General features: G+C 41.7%; 1 protein-coding gene across 1 annotated transcript in view; it reads right to left on the bottom strand.

The window, feature by feature from the left end:
• Positions 1 to 11,508, bottom strand: part of galnt1 (UDP-N-acetyl-alpha-D-galactosamine:polypeptide N-acetylgalactosaminyltransferase 1) — a 139,000-nt gene extending 127,492 nt beyond the window's left edge. Inside the window, exon 1 of the mRNA XM_061954810.1 lies at positions 11,031 to 11,508. The gene's annotated coding sequence lies outside the window, so the exon portion shown is untranslated. The remainder of the gene's footprint in view (positions 1 to 11,030) is intronic.
• Between the last annotated feature and the right edge of the window lie 2,588 nt (positions 11,509 to 14,096).

The following is a 14,096-nucleotide window of genomic DNA, read 5'->3' as shown; positions in this document are numbered from 1 at the left end:
AAATGTGAACCGTATAAGCACTTGGAAAGTGTCTGTACCAAACTAAAAATTATTCGATTGCAAATACATGAACTGGTAAACCTTATTAGGTATTGTTAAAATATTGATCAGACAAGACAAAAATAACATTTTAAAGTAATCAGAAACACGGGAAGAGTGATAGATTTTGTAAGGATTTTACAGCATTAAACTATTCACCTGTCAGGCTAATAATATTAAAAAGTATGGTATTAAATAGGGGTGTTGGAAAAAACTCGATTCGAATTCGAATCGCGATTCTCACGTTGTGCGATTCAGAATCGATTCTCATTTTTTAAAAATCGATTTTTTATTTTTTTATTTATATATATTTTTTTATTTTATTTTTTTTAATTAATCAATCAAACAAAACAATACACAGCAATACCATAACAATGCAATCCAATTCCAAAACCAAACCCGACCCAGCAACACTCAGAACTGCAATAAACAGAGCAATTGAGAGGAAACACAAACACGACACAGAACAAACCAAAATTAGAGAAACAAAAATGAATGTTATCAACAACAGTATCAATATTAGTTACAATTTCAACATAGCAGTGATTAAAAATCCCTCATTGACATTACCATTAGACATTTATATAAAAAATAAAAAAAGAACAATAGCATCACAGTGGCTGACACTTGCATCGCATCTCATAAGCTTGACAACACACTGTGTCCAATATTTTCACAAAGATAAAATAAGTCTCGATTCATTTAATAGTTAAAACAAATGTACATTATTGCAATCAGTTGATAAAACATTGTCCTTTACAATTATAAAAGCTTTTTACAAAAATCTACTACTCCTCTTGCATGTCAGCAGACTGGGGTAGATCCTGCTGAAATCCTATGTATTGAATGAATAGAGAATCATTTTGAATTGGGAAAAAAATCGTTTTTGAATCGAGAATCGTGTTGAATTGAAAAAAAAAATCGATTTTGAATCGAATCGTGACCCCAAGAATCGATATTGAATCGAATCGTGGGACACCCAAAGATTCCCAGCCCTAGTATTAAACAAACGACACTTGGCGGTGGTGCACATCGTAACTCTGTGGCGGTTGAGACGCACCAGTTCTACTAGAAAATAAGAAGATAAGGGTACATAGGAAAAATAGAAAAAAAAAAGTGGCGGCACAGTAAACTTAATCTAGACACACTTGCAGCTCGTCGCAAAAGTTACTACATTTTGAGACTCTTGGGCTGGACTAAAACGTGCGGCAACAACAATCGGCGGCAGTGGAGTCGTCACGCTTGGACTTAGACCGTCTGTAAGGCACAGTTTTGCGGGAATGGCTTCACTTTTGTCCAGCCACAGCAACATTAACTCCAGACTACAAATCAGACACCCACTCGGTGGAGCAGACATTGATCCGCTGGTATCCCAGCTACCCAAATACGTCTATTTGAGCAACAACAACTAATAGAGCAGCTGAGTGAATGTATTCCACTGCTGTATGAAAGTGAAACACCTCTTAAGTAGAAAAAACTTTAGTTTCTGTCGTTAAGTTTTCAAAACATTAGATAATGTCACACAGATTTTATAACAGGAACCAAAACGTATCCACAGACAAACGCATGTTTTGTGAGTATGCAAATTAGATGATGATCATCATATATACAAAACCCAAAACCAGTGAAATTGGCAAGTTGTGTAAATAGTAAATAAAAACAGGATACAATGATTTGCAAATCCTTTTGAACATGCATTAAATTGAATGGACTGCAAAGACAAGATATTTAATGTTTGAACTGAGAAACTTAATTTATTTTTGCAAATAATCATTAACTTAGAATTGGCAGCAACACATTGCAAAAAATTGGCACAGGGGCATTTTTACCACTGTGTTACATGGCCTTTCCTTTTAACAACACTCAGTAAACGTTTGGGAACTGAGGAGACCAATTTTTGAAGCTTTTCAGATGGAATTCTTTCTTATTCTTGCTTGATGCACAGCTTAAGTTGTTCAACAGTCCGCGGTCTCTGTTGTCGTATTTTACGCCTCATACTGCGCCACACATTTTCAATGGGAGACAGGTCTGGACTACAGGCAGGCCAGCGTAGTACCTGCACTCTTTTACTACGAAGCCACGCTGTTGTAACAAGTGCAGAATTGGCATTGTCTTGCTGAAATAAAAATACATTGCTTGGATGGCAACATATGTTGCTCCAAAACCTGTATGTACCTTTCAGCATTAATGGTGCCTTCACAGATGTGTAAGTTACCCATGTCTTGGGCACTAATACACCCCCATACCATCACAGATGCTGGCTTTTGAACTTTGCGCCTAGAACAGTCTGGATGGTTCTTTTCCTCTTTGGTCTGGAGGACACGACGTCCACAGTTTCCAAAAACAATTTGAAACGTGGACTCGTCAGACCACAGAACACTTTTCCACTTTGTATCAGTCCATCTTAGATGAGCTCAGGCCCAGCATAGCATTTCTCGGTGTTGTTGATAAATGGCTTTCACTTAGCACAACTTGCACTTACAGACGTAGCGACAAACTGTAGTTACTGACAATGGTTTTCTGAAGTGTTCTTGATAGTGTTGATATCCCTAACACACAGATTTGCTCACACATTTGTTCACAAAATGGTGACTCTTGCCCTATCCTTGTTTGTGAATGACTGAGCATTTCATAGAAGCTGCTTTTATACCCAATCATGGTACCCATCTGTTCCCAATTAGCCTGTTCACCTGTGGGATGTTCCAAATAAGTGTTTGATGAGCATTCCTCCACTTTCTCAGTCATTTTTGCCACTTATGCCAGCTTTTTTGCAACATGTTACAGGCATCAAATTCCACGTGAGCTAATATTTGCAAAAAAATAACAAAGTTTTCCAGTTGGAACATTATTATCTTGTCTTTGCAATTTATTCAATTGAATATAGGTTGAAAAGGATTTGCAAATCATTGTATTTTGTTCTAATTTACGTTTTACATAACATGCCACCTTCACTGGTTTTGGGTTTTGTATATAAAGCACTCATTGGTACATTCATCTTACAAAAACATTTAATTATAATGCATTGACTAAAAGTACTGGGCTGTGCTTTGGCTACCGCACATACTAGGAAACAAATATACATACAGTACATACTGTACATACATACAGTACATAGTTGGTGACGAAATTCTGTGAGCTTTCCAGACCTAAACAAACATGCATACATACTGTACATACACACAGTACATACGCACGTGTATATATACATACAGTACATACGCAGACATATATGTTTATACGCATTCACATACATACATAATTACATACAAAATACACTGCAGATACATTCACATGTGCATTCACTGTACATACATACATCCAGGCATACATACAGTACATATGCAGACATATATGTTTATACGCATTCACATACATACATAATTACATACAAAATACACTGCAGATACATTCACATGTGCATTCACTGTACATACATACATCCAGGCATACATACATACACATGCACATATACATACATACACTCATGCATACAAACCAGTTCAGCCAACACATACTCATACATGCACATGGAAACACTTACATACCCACATCACACAAAAAACGGCACACTGCCAAAGTTTAACCTATTTTTAACCATAATCATGTAAAAGGTTAATATAGTTTGCTCCTCTAAATATTGTTACTCAATATCAATATTGTTACTTCTATTTGTATTATTATTATTATTTCAATTGTAGTGCAAAATGGTGTTATTACTATCTACTTCACTAATGAGTTTTTCTTTATATTTACTGGTCTCATATTTGTCCATGTCGTATTTGCTAATGTAGTTCTGTTGTTTTTGTTGTCTCTCTCTGTCTTGTCCTTCTCTCGTTAACCACAATTTCACCCTTTGTCTTCTTTTTTTCTTCTTCTTCTTCTTCTTCTTTTTATCCCCTCCAGCGCGGTTCAGCTGCGTCAAACACTAAATATATCCAAACATTTAATAGAGTCAAATAGAAATAAGGTAACAAGAGAAATATCCCACACTTCTCTTTTGTAAAGTAAATCTGTAGAGCAGATATGGACATCTACATCAATATAAGATTTGCCTGAGTGGCTGGAAAAGACGAAAAAAAAAAAATACTGGATTGTAATGTAGTATTGTAGTATAGTATTGCACTAATAAAATGTAAAGATTTTTGCATTTGGACATTTTATTACATTGTATGTATTTAACAAAAGCACACTATTGTGGTACAAAGAGTGTAAAAGGTAAAAAAAAGTGAATTCTAAAAATGTTTAATGGAATTTGGGGAAACAAAACGGAATTTGGAAAAAATTCAATGGATTTCATAGGTCCCTACTTTATGTCCACTTACAATACACTTTTTAATTGGATACTTAACATTGCATTGTCAACGTTTATTGATGGCAACAGTTTGACTATAGAACCTATTTAAATGTTTACTGTTTCCATTAATTCAAATCAGATGGGCGATTTGGAACTCTTTATTTGACCTTGGAGATTCCGCAGTGTGTGATTAGTAAGATGATTGTCTTCGACATACACCTGGTCAATTTTAAGGTTGTGGCAAAAACTTTCTATTGTGTGACAGATTGGTGATACTAAAAAACACACAAAAGCAGGCAAAAAGTGCTGAAGCCAGACCACACAGTCAACACACGGGCCGCAAAGGAAACGAATCATAGCAACGACACAGCCTTGAAATGAGGAACCTGATTCATTTCCTCCTTGACTTGACTTGACTTTATTAATTCATGCTTGCAGTGGAGCCAGGGCCCCACTGAAAAAACAGCTGAACTTTACAATGAATATCAAACAAACAAAAATTAAAAAATTAAAAGAACAGACAGTATTTTATATAAAAAAAAACATTTTCAGGGCAACAGCAGCTTGGAAACTATTAGCATTCTGGTATATGACTGTATTACTTGTGTTGCATTAACTCAAGTTTGAAGTGTAAAAAGAACACAAATCACACTTTCAACAACCTTTAAAGCTGCATCCGCATCTTAAAACAATCCTCATCATTAATATTAATATTTATTGCTGACCTGATGTTGAGAATGTGATCAAAGCTGGCAAAGCTACAGGTCCTTCCCTCCGGCATCACACAGACACACACTTGTGATAAATAATAGATGCACCTCTCTTTAAGCAACATGACAGATTCATTTGACTGGATCCTTGTCACATCTTCATCAACTCTGCTTTATGATGACAGTGAATCAATTTCCCAACTTCCATAGATTATTACAGCTGTTAACGTCCTGTGCTTGCATCTTGCATGCTTCCTCCCACATCCCAAATACATGAATGTTAGGCTAAATGGAGACTGTATATCAGGGGTATTCTACTAAATTGTTTTGGGGGCTAAGCTAAAGACCAGAGGACCAGCCAGACTTCTCCCTTCACTACGAGCTTTATTTTGTATATTCCGGAGAACCAGCGTCCTCAACAGTAGACATTTGATTTTGATCTATTTATTTTGTCAGAGCAACAGAAGTGCGCCGCTGTTTTACCCAAAAAAAAAGTTTTTTAACTGAACTGAACATTGAATAGTTATGTAAATGGTAAATGGGTTATACTTGTATAGCGCTTTTCTAACTTTAAGGTACTCAAAGCGCTTTGACACTACCGTATTTTTCGGACTATAAGTCGCTCCGGAGTATACGTCGCACCGGCCGAAAATGCACAATAAAGAAGGAAAAAAACATATATACGTCGCACTCGAGTATAAGTCGCATTTTTGGGGAAAATTTATTTGATAAAATCCAACACCAAGAATAGACATTTGAAAGGCAATTTAAAATAAATAAAGAATAGTGAACAACATGCTGAATAAGTGTACGCTATATGAGGCATAAATAACCAACTGAGAACGTGCCTGGTCTGTTAACGCAACACATCATGGCAAGAGTCATTCAAATAACTATAACATATAAAACATGCTATACGTTTACCAAACAATCTGTCACTCCCGATCGCTAAAACCCCATGAAATCTTCCTCCTCGGTGTCGCCTCTGGTATGCGCCGCTAGCGTCCTTCCTTTCTGCTGCTCGATCGCCGTTTCGTTTTCTGCTGCATATTTCACTACGTCCAGCTTGTAAACTGCAGTATATGATTTCCTTTTCGGTGCCATTTTTGTTCAGTTTTTATAAGTTATCCCTATGTAGAAATTATCCATTTTAATAGCTACGGCAGTAGCATTTAGCATATAGCAGTTAGCATCCCGTGACCCACAATGCACTTCTGCCATGACCCTCCCCCGCTGGATTCTTATTGGTTGACGTGTGTGTGACAATGGCTGACATTTTGCTTCGTCTCTTCCGTGAATTAGATAAATAATATTGTTTGATATTTTACGGTATTTTGTTAATAATTCCACACACAAGTCGCTCCGGAGTATATGTCGCACCCACGGCCAAACTATGAAAAAAATTGCGATTTATAATCCGAAAAATACGGTATTTCCACATTCACCCATTCACACTCTGATGGCGAGAGCTGCCATGCAAGGCCCTAACCACGACCCATCAGGAGCAAGGGTGAAATGTCTTGCTCAAGGACACAACGGACATGACGTGGTTGGTAGAAGGTGGGGATCGAACCAGGAACCCTCAGGTTGCTGGCTCGGCCACTCTCCCAACAGCGCCACGCCGTACCCGAAGTTGAAGTCCAAATGATGAAAAAAGAGAACCTCGAGGGAACCTTGACGAACACTACTACTTTAACTAAAGAAGTTAAAAATGACTACTGACTGCATCTAAATTTAACAAGCTACAGCAACACCTGGGTTACATGAATCACATTATGAAAAATTATTGTAACTGACAAAAAAGAGAGGACTTACAGGGATGTCTTGAGGAACACCAATTATTCTATGTTTGCTAGCAAAGTTAAAATGTCAATGCAATGATCTGCCAATGTGTTTAGAGTGTTTCAAGTTCCTCTATACGACAGAAGAACTTGAGTGTTTCTAGGAATTTGCTATAAAAATGTAGCAAATTAGGGTTTTAAACTGGACATGGAGGTTGGTATAGTGTCATTGAGTGTCCACTGGGTGTTAATGGGAGTGTGAATAGGTGTTTGACCATATCTGCCCCATACACCCAGGATGTACCCCACTGGTATAGGTCCTCCAGCTCATCCATGGCCCTCATTAAAACACATTTGTATGGAAAATGGATGAATGGATGTTAAATGCCTTTATGTTATTTCCGTGTCTTAACAGTGTCAGGTGATCTGACTGCATGCCGTGTTATTAAATTGAGCAAGAAAGGCCCAAAAATAAAGAGGTCGAACCTGGTCAATTGTTCCAACATAAGTATAAAATTTGATTCAGAATTTGTGATTGCCATACAATTCAGTGATGGGAGGAGCTCAAAGTAAAGCCGCTGCTCCTCCACATCGAGAGGAGCCAGATGAGGTGGTTTCGGGCATCTAGTCAGGATGCCACCCTAGGGAGGTGTTTAGGGCGCGTCCGACCGGTAGGAGGCCACGGGGAAGACCCAGGACACGTTGGGAAGGCTATTTCTCTCGACTGGCCTGGGAACACCTTGGGATCGCCCGGCAGGAGCTGGACGAAGAAGCTGGGGAGAGGAAAGTCTGGGCTTCCCTGCTTAGGCTGCTGCCCCCGCGAACCGACCTCGGATAAGCGGAAGAAGATGGATGGATGATTAAAAGTGCTAAACTTCATACAAAGTCTGCCGTTCTTAAATCCAATATTTTCCTTTTCTAGTATCGATAAAATTGATCGATACCTACACTATATTGCCAAAAGTATTTGGCCACCTGCCTTGATTCACATATGAACTTGGGGGTTAAATCACCAAAAATGATTCCCGGGAGCGGCCACCGCTGCTGCTCACTGCTCCCCTCACCTCCCAGGGGGTGATCAAGGGTGATGGGTCAAATGCAGAGAATAAGTTCGCCACACCTAGTGTGTGTGTGTGACCATCATTGGTACTTTAACTTGAAGTTTAACTTGAAGTGCCATCTCATTCCTAACCAATAGAGTTCAATATGATGTCGGTCCACCTTTTGCAGCTATTACAGCTTCAACTCTTCTGGGAAGGCTGTCCACAAGGTTGCAAATTGTGTTTATCGGAATTTTCTACCATTCTTCCAAAAGCGCATTGGCGAGGTCACACACTGATGTTGGTCGAGAAGGCCAGGCTCTTAGTCTCCGTTCTAATTTATTCCAAAAGTTTTCTATCTGGTTCAGGTCAGGACTCTGTGCAGGCCAGTCAAGTTCATCCACACCAGACTCTGTCATCCATGTCTTTATGGACCTTGTCATGTTGGAAGAGGAAGGGGCCCGCTCCAAACTGTTCCCACAAGGTTGGGAGCATGGAATTGTCCAAAATGTTTTGGTATCCTGGAGCATTCAAAGTTCCTTTCACTGGAACTAAGGGGCCAAGCCCAACTCCTGAAAAACAACCCCACACCATAATTCTGATCATTTGGATGGGTGGCCAATATAGTGTATCTCCCGGAAAGCAAACTTGCCGAGCACAGATCGATATTGAAATTGAATATAAATTGACCTATCGATATATCCATCAAACGTGGAACTGGACAGTACACACATTTGTACAAACCCTGTTTCCATATGAGTTGGGAAATTGTGTTAGATGTAAATATAAATGGAATACAATGATTGGCAAATCCTTTTCAACCCATATGCAATTGAATGCACTACAAAGACAAGATGTTTGATGTTCAAAATCATAAACGTTATTTTTTTTTTGCAAATAATAATTAACTTAGAATTTCATGGCTGCAACACGTGCCAAAGTAGTTGGGAAAGGGCATGTTCACCACTGTGTTACATGGCCTTTCCTTTTAACAACACTCAGTAAACGTTTGGGAACTGAGGAGACACATTTTTTAAGCTTCTCAGATGGAATTCTTTCCCATTCTTGCTTGATGTACAGCTTAAGTTGTTCAACAGTCCAGAGCTCTCCGTTGTGGTATTTTAGGCCTCATAATGCGCCACACAGTAATGCGGACGCTGTATCGATCCGTTGTGGTGAAGAAGGAGCTGAGCCGGAAGGCAAAGCTCTCAATTTACCGGTCGATATACGTTCCCATCCTCACCTATGGTCATGAGCTTTGGGTTATGACCGAAAGGACAAGATCACGGGTACAAGCGGCCGAAATGAGTTTCCTCCGCCGGGTGGCGGGGCTCTCCCTTAGAGATAGGGTGAGAAGCTCTGCCATCCGGGGGGGAGCTCAAAGTAAAGCCGCTGCTCCTCCACATCGAGAGGAGCCAGATGAGGTGGTTCGGGCATCTGGTTAGGATGCCACCCGAGCGCCTCCCTAGGGAGGTGTTTAGGGCACGTCCGACCGGTAGGAGGCCGCGGGGAAGACCCAGGACACGTTGGGAAGACTATGTCTCCCGGCTGGCCTGGGAACGCCTCGGGGTCCCACGGGAAGAGCTGGACGAAGTGGCTGGGGAGAGGGAAGTCTGGGCTTCCCTGCTTAGGCTGCTGCCCCCGCGACCCGACCTCGGATAAGCGGAAGAAGATGGATGGATGGATAATGCGCCACACATTTTCAATGGGAGACAGCTCTGGACTACAGGCAGGCCAGTCTAGTACCCGCACTCTTTTACTATGAAGCCACGTTAATGTAACACGTGGCTTGGCATTGTCTTGCTGAAATAAGCAGGGGCGTCCATGGTAACGTTGCTTGGATGGCAACATATGTTGCTCCAAAACCTGTATGTCTTGGGCACTAATACACCCCCATACCATCACGGATGCTGGCTTTTACACTTTGCGCCTATAACAATCCGGATGGTTCTTTTCCTCTTTGGTCCGGAGGACACGACGTCCACAGTTTCCAAAAACAATTTGAAATGTGGACTCGTCAGACCACAGAACACTTTTCCACTTTGTATCAGTCCATCTTAGATGAGCTCAGGCCCAGCGAAGCCGACGGCGTTTCTGGGTGTTGTTGATGAATGGTTTTCGCCTTGCATAGGAGAGTTTTAACTTGCACTTACAGATGTAGCGACCAACTGTAGTTACTGACAGTGGGTTTCTGAAGTGTTCCTGAGCCCATGTGGTGATATCCTTTACACACTGATGTCGCTTGTTGATGCAGTACAGCCTGAGGGATCGAAGGTCACGAGCTTAGCTGCTTACGTGCAGTGATTTCTCCAGATTTTCTGAACCCTTTGATGATATTACGGACCGTAGTTGGTGAAATCCCTAAATTCCTTGCAATATCTGGTTGAGAAAGGTTTTTCTTAAACTGTTCAACAATTTGCTCACGCATTTGTTGACAACATGGTGGCCCTCGCCCCATTCTTGTTTGTGAATGACTGAGCATTTCATGGAATCTACTTTTATACCCAATCATGGCACCCACCTGTTCCCAATTTGCCTGTGTTTGATGAGCATTCCTCAACTTTATCAGGTTTTATTGCCACCTTTCCCAACTTCTTTGTCACGTGTTGCTGGCATCAAATTCTAAAGTTAATGATTATTTGCATAAACATTTTTTTATCAGTTTGAACATCAAATATGTTGTCTTTGTCGCCTATTCAACTGAATATGGGTTGAAAATGATTTGCTAATCATTGTATTCCGTTTATATTTACATCTAACACAATTTCCCAACTCATATGGAAACGGGGTTTGTATATACACAATAGGTGCCGGCAGAGCAACATGCATTTTTATTTGTATCAACTATAGCTGGGTGAATGTCCCATCACAAATCTGCATCTTATGTTAAGAAATGGCTGCCAATATGTGGTGCAAAAAGTACCCAAGGGTCCAAGCAAGTCTGTCACTTGTGTTATTATAGGCAAATTAACAGTGAGGGAATTTGCTTATTTTCACTTCGTATCTCCGTTAACTAATTGCCTGCTTCTGTCAACAAGAACCCCGCTGCCATAGCGCCTGATCGCGACTACTGTTAACATGTCACCGGTCACAAGCAGCCTGGCGCTGAGACAATGTGGCAACGGCAAGGTTGATTGTTAGAAAAAATAAAATAAACCTCGCTTACCTTAATTTAAAAGAGCGACGGGGCAGCACCGAGTCCACCTCAGGCGAGCCACGAAAGTCCTGTAGGGTACCAAGTGTTGCGGCTAAAGTTAGCTAGCAATGTTAGCTTCCCCTGCTAACGAGGGGGAGCGAATCTCCTCTCCGTCTCTCTGCCGTCCAACACCACCCGTTTACGGCATGGAAAAACGGAGCGTGACGTGAGGCCAACAAGAACGTCTACTCGGCCGTGGTCCGACGTCTAAAGCTGCTATAGGTCGGGACATCCATTTGGGGTTAGTAGGTGGACCGTAGATGCGACGGAGGGGGGGAAAGGAGTGCGCGCCTGGCTGAGCTCCGTCCCTCGCGGCTGCCTCTGGCTGGCCGAGTCCTAGTGTGTGAGAGCGGGGAGGAGGGGAGAGTTTGGCTGCTGATGTACGGAGGGAACACACAAGCATCCAGCATCACTGCTCATCCCTCCCTTCACTGCCTCAACCCGGAAGAAATAACACCATCGAGCCCATCCTCTGGTTCGTATTAAAAAACTTAAATAGACATGAATTGTAAATTCCATTAGTTGTGATAACATCACTTTGTTACATTTACACAAACCAACATGTCTGCAAAGGAGTAGAAAGATTAATATTAATAATAGCATTATTGTTATTTTTTACCATAACTTTTACATATTGTCTCTACAATGTTTAGTGTGCTCACGTTGTGTCATTTCAATTGTGTCCATCTTCCTGTAAAATAGTAATAAAAGATTTGAAGAATATCAGTAAGCAAATAGTTGTGTTTTTAATGACACTATACAATGATTTTTCTTTTTTTTAGACCAGTTGATCTGCCGTTTCTTTTCTTTTCTCCTCTGCTCCCCCCTATCCCTTGTGGAGGGGGAGACACACAGGTCCGGTGGCCATGGATGGGGTGTTGGCTGTCCGGGGTCGGGACCCGGGGTGGACCGCTCGCCTGTGTATCGGTTGGGAACATCTCTGCGCTGCTGACCCGTCTCCGCTCGGGATGGTTTCCTGCTGACCCCACTGTGGACTGGACTCTTACTGTTATGCTGGATCCACTATGAACTGTACTCTCACAATATTATGTTAGACCCACTCGACATTCATTGCATTCGGTCTCCCTAGAGGGGGGGGGGGGGGGGTTACCCACATATGCGGTCCTCTCCAAGGTTTCTCATAGTCATTCACATCGACGTACCACTGGGGTGAGTTTTTCCTTGCTCTTATGTGGGCTCTGTACCGAGGATGTCGTTGTGGCTTGTGCAGCCCTTTGAGACACTTGTGATTTAGGGCTATATAAATAAACATTGATTGATTGATTGATTGATATAGAAACGGAACACATGCAAGATCCATCCATCCATCCATCTTCTTCCGCTTATCCGAGGTCGGGTCGCGGGGGCAGCAGCCTAAGCAGGGAAGCCCAGACTTCCCTCTCCCCAGCCATTTCATCCAGCTCTTCCCGGGGGATCCCAAGGCGTTCCCAGGCCAGCCGGGAGACGTAGTCTTCCCAACGTGTCCTGGGTCTTCCCCGTGGCCTCCTACCGGTCGGACGTGCCCTAAACACCTCCCTCGGGAGGCGTTCGGGTGGTATCCTGACCAGATGCCCGAACCATCTCATCTGGCTCCTCTCGATGTGGAGGAGCAGCGGCTTTACTTTGAGCTCCTCCCGGATGACAGAGCTTCTCACCCTATCTCTAAGGGAGAGCCCCGCCACCCGGCGGAGGAAACTCATTTCGGCCGCTTGTACCTGTGATCCTGTCCTTTCGGTCATAACCCAAAGCTCATGACCACAGGTGAGGATGGGAAAGTAGATCGACCGGTAAATTGAGAGCTTTGCCTTCTGGCTCAGCTCCTTCTTCACCACAACGGATCGATACAGCGTCCGCATTACTGAAGACGTCGCACCGATCCACCTGTCGATCTCACGATCCACTCTTCCCTCACTCGTGAACAAGACTCCGAGGTACTTGGACTCCTCCACTCGGGGCAGGGTCTCCTCCGCAGCCCAGAGATGTCACTCCACCCTTTTCTGGGCGAGAACCATGGACTCGGACTTGGAGGTGCTGATTCTCATCCCAGTCGCTTCACGCTCAGCTGCGAACCGATCCAAGATGTGTGTGGTAATTGAGACCAAGTTAAATATTTCCATTTTTGTTTTTGTTTTTGTTGTATTTTTGCAAAAAATATATATCTATTTTTATATTCCCCTTTTTTATGAACATTATTATGTAAACTCCAAGTTATTGTTTTTTGTTGTTGCTATATTTGTATTACAAAATGTTATTATTGATCGTGTGGTATTGCATTGTAATCTTTTGTTTTGTGATTGTGTAATGTTTTTTGGACCCCAGGAAGAATTGTCTCCACTGCGGTGAAAACTAATGGGGATCCTTAATAAACTAAACTAAACAGTGGCTCTCAGACTTTTTCACCACGTACCACCTCAAAAAGAACTTGTGTCTCTAAGTACCAACATAGGTGATCAAGGGTAATGGGTCTAATGCAGAGAATCATTTTGCCACACCTAGTGTGTGTGTGACAATCATTGGTACTTTAACTTTTAATTTATAAGGACCAACATTAAAATACAGTAGCATAGTAAGCCAAAGTATTCACTAAAAACAAGCAGAGGTTTTATTTCACAAGTATAAAAATATTTTTGGCCACTGTAACATTACACACAGTTTGAACAGTAACACTGTGTTTGAATATAGAAAAATAAAACACTACTTTAATCAAGTGAGTCTTTTGCGTACTACATGATGAAGCCTGTGTAGCACTAGTGGTACACCTACCACAGTTTGAGAATGACTGATCTTTTGCTTGGATTTACATGACGTCACGTCCGGCTCATTAAATATGTTGGTGGTCAGGACTGTGTCTGTTGTCAATGGGTACGAGGCGCCATTTAGCCTTTCTCCAAGAAAAAAGCCCTATGCTTGCGTTGTTTTCAGCTGTACGAACCGTTCAAATCGCGAAAAGAATAAAAGTTGCGTCTGTTTCTTTGAGAGGTAATCGATAAGGGCGGAGGTTCTTTCTGTGTGTAGTTTGCAAGTTTTCCTGCGACT

Source organism: Nerophis lumbriciformis, linkage group LG04 (genome assembly GCF_033978685.3).
Source record: "Nerophis lumbriciformis linkage group LG04, RoL_Nlum_v2.1, whole genome shotgun sequence".
Classification (NCBI taxonomy): Eukaryota; Metazoa; Chordata; class Actinopteri; order Syngnathiformes; family Syngnathidae; genus Nerophis; species Nerophis lumbriciformis.
Note: the sequence above shows the minus strand (reverse complement) of the source record. Positions and strands in the feature narration are given on the sequence as shown.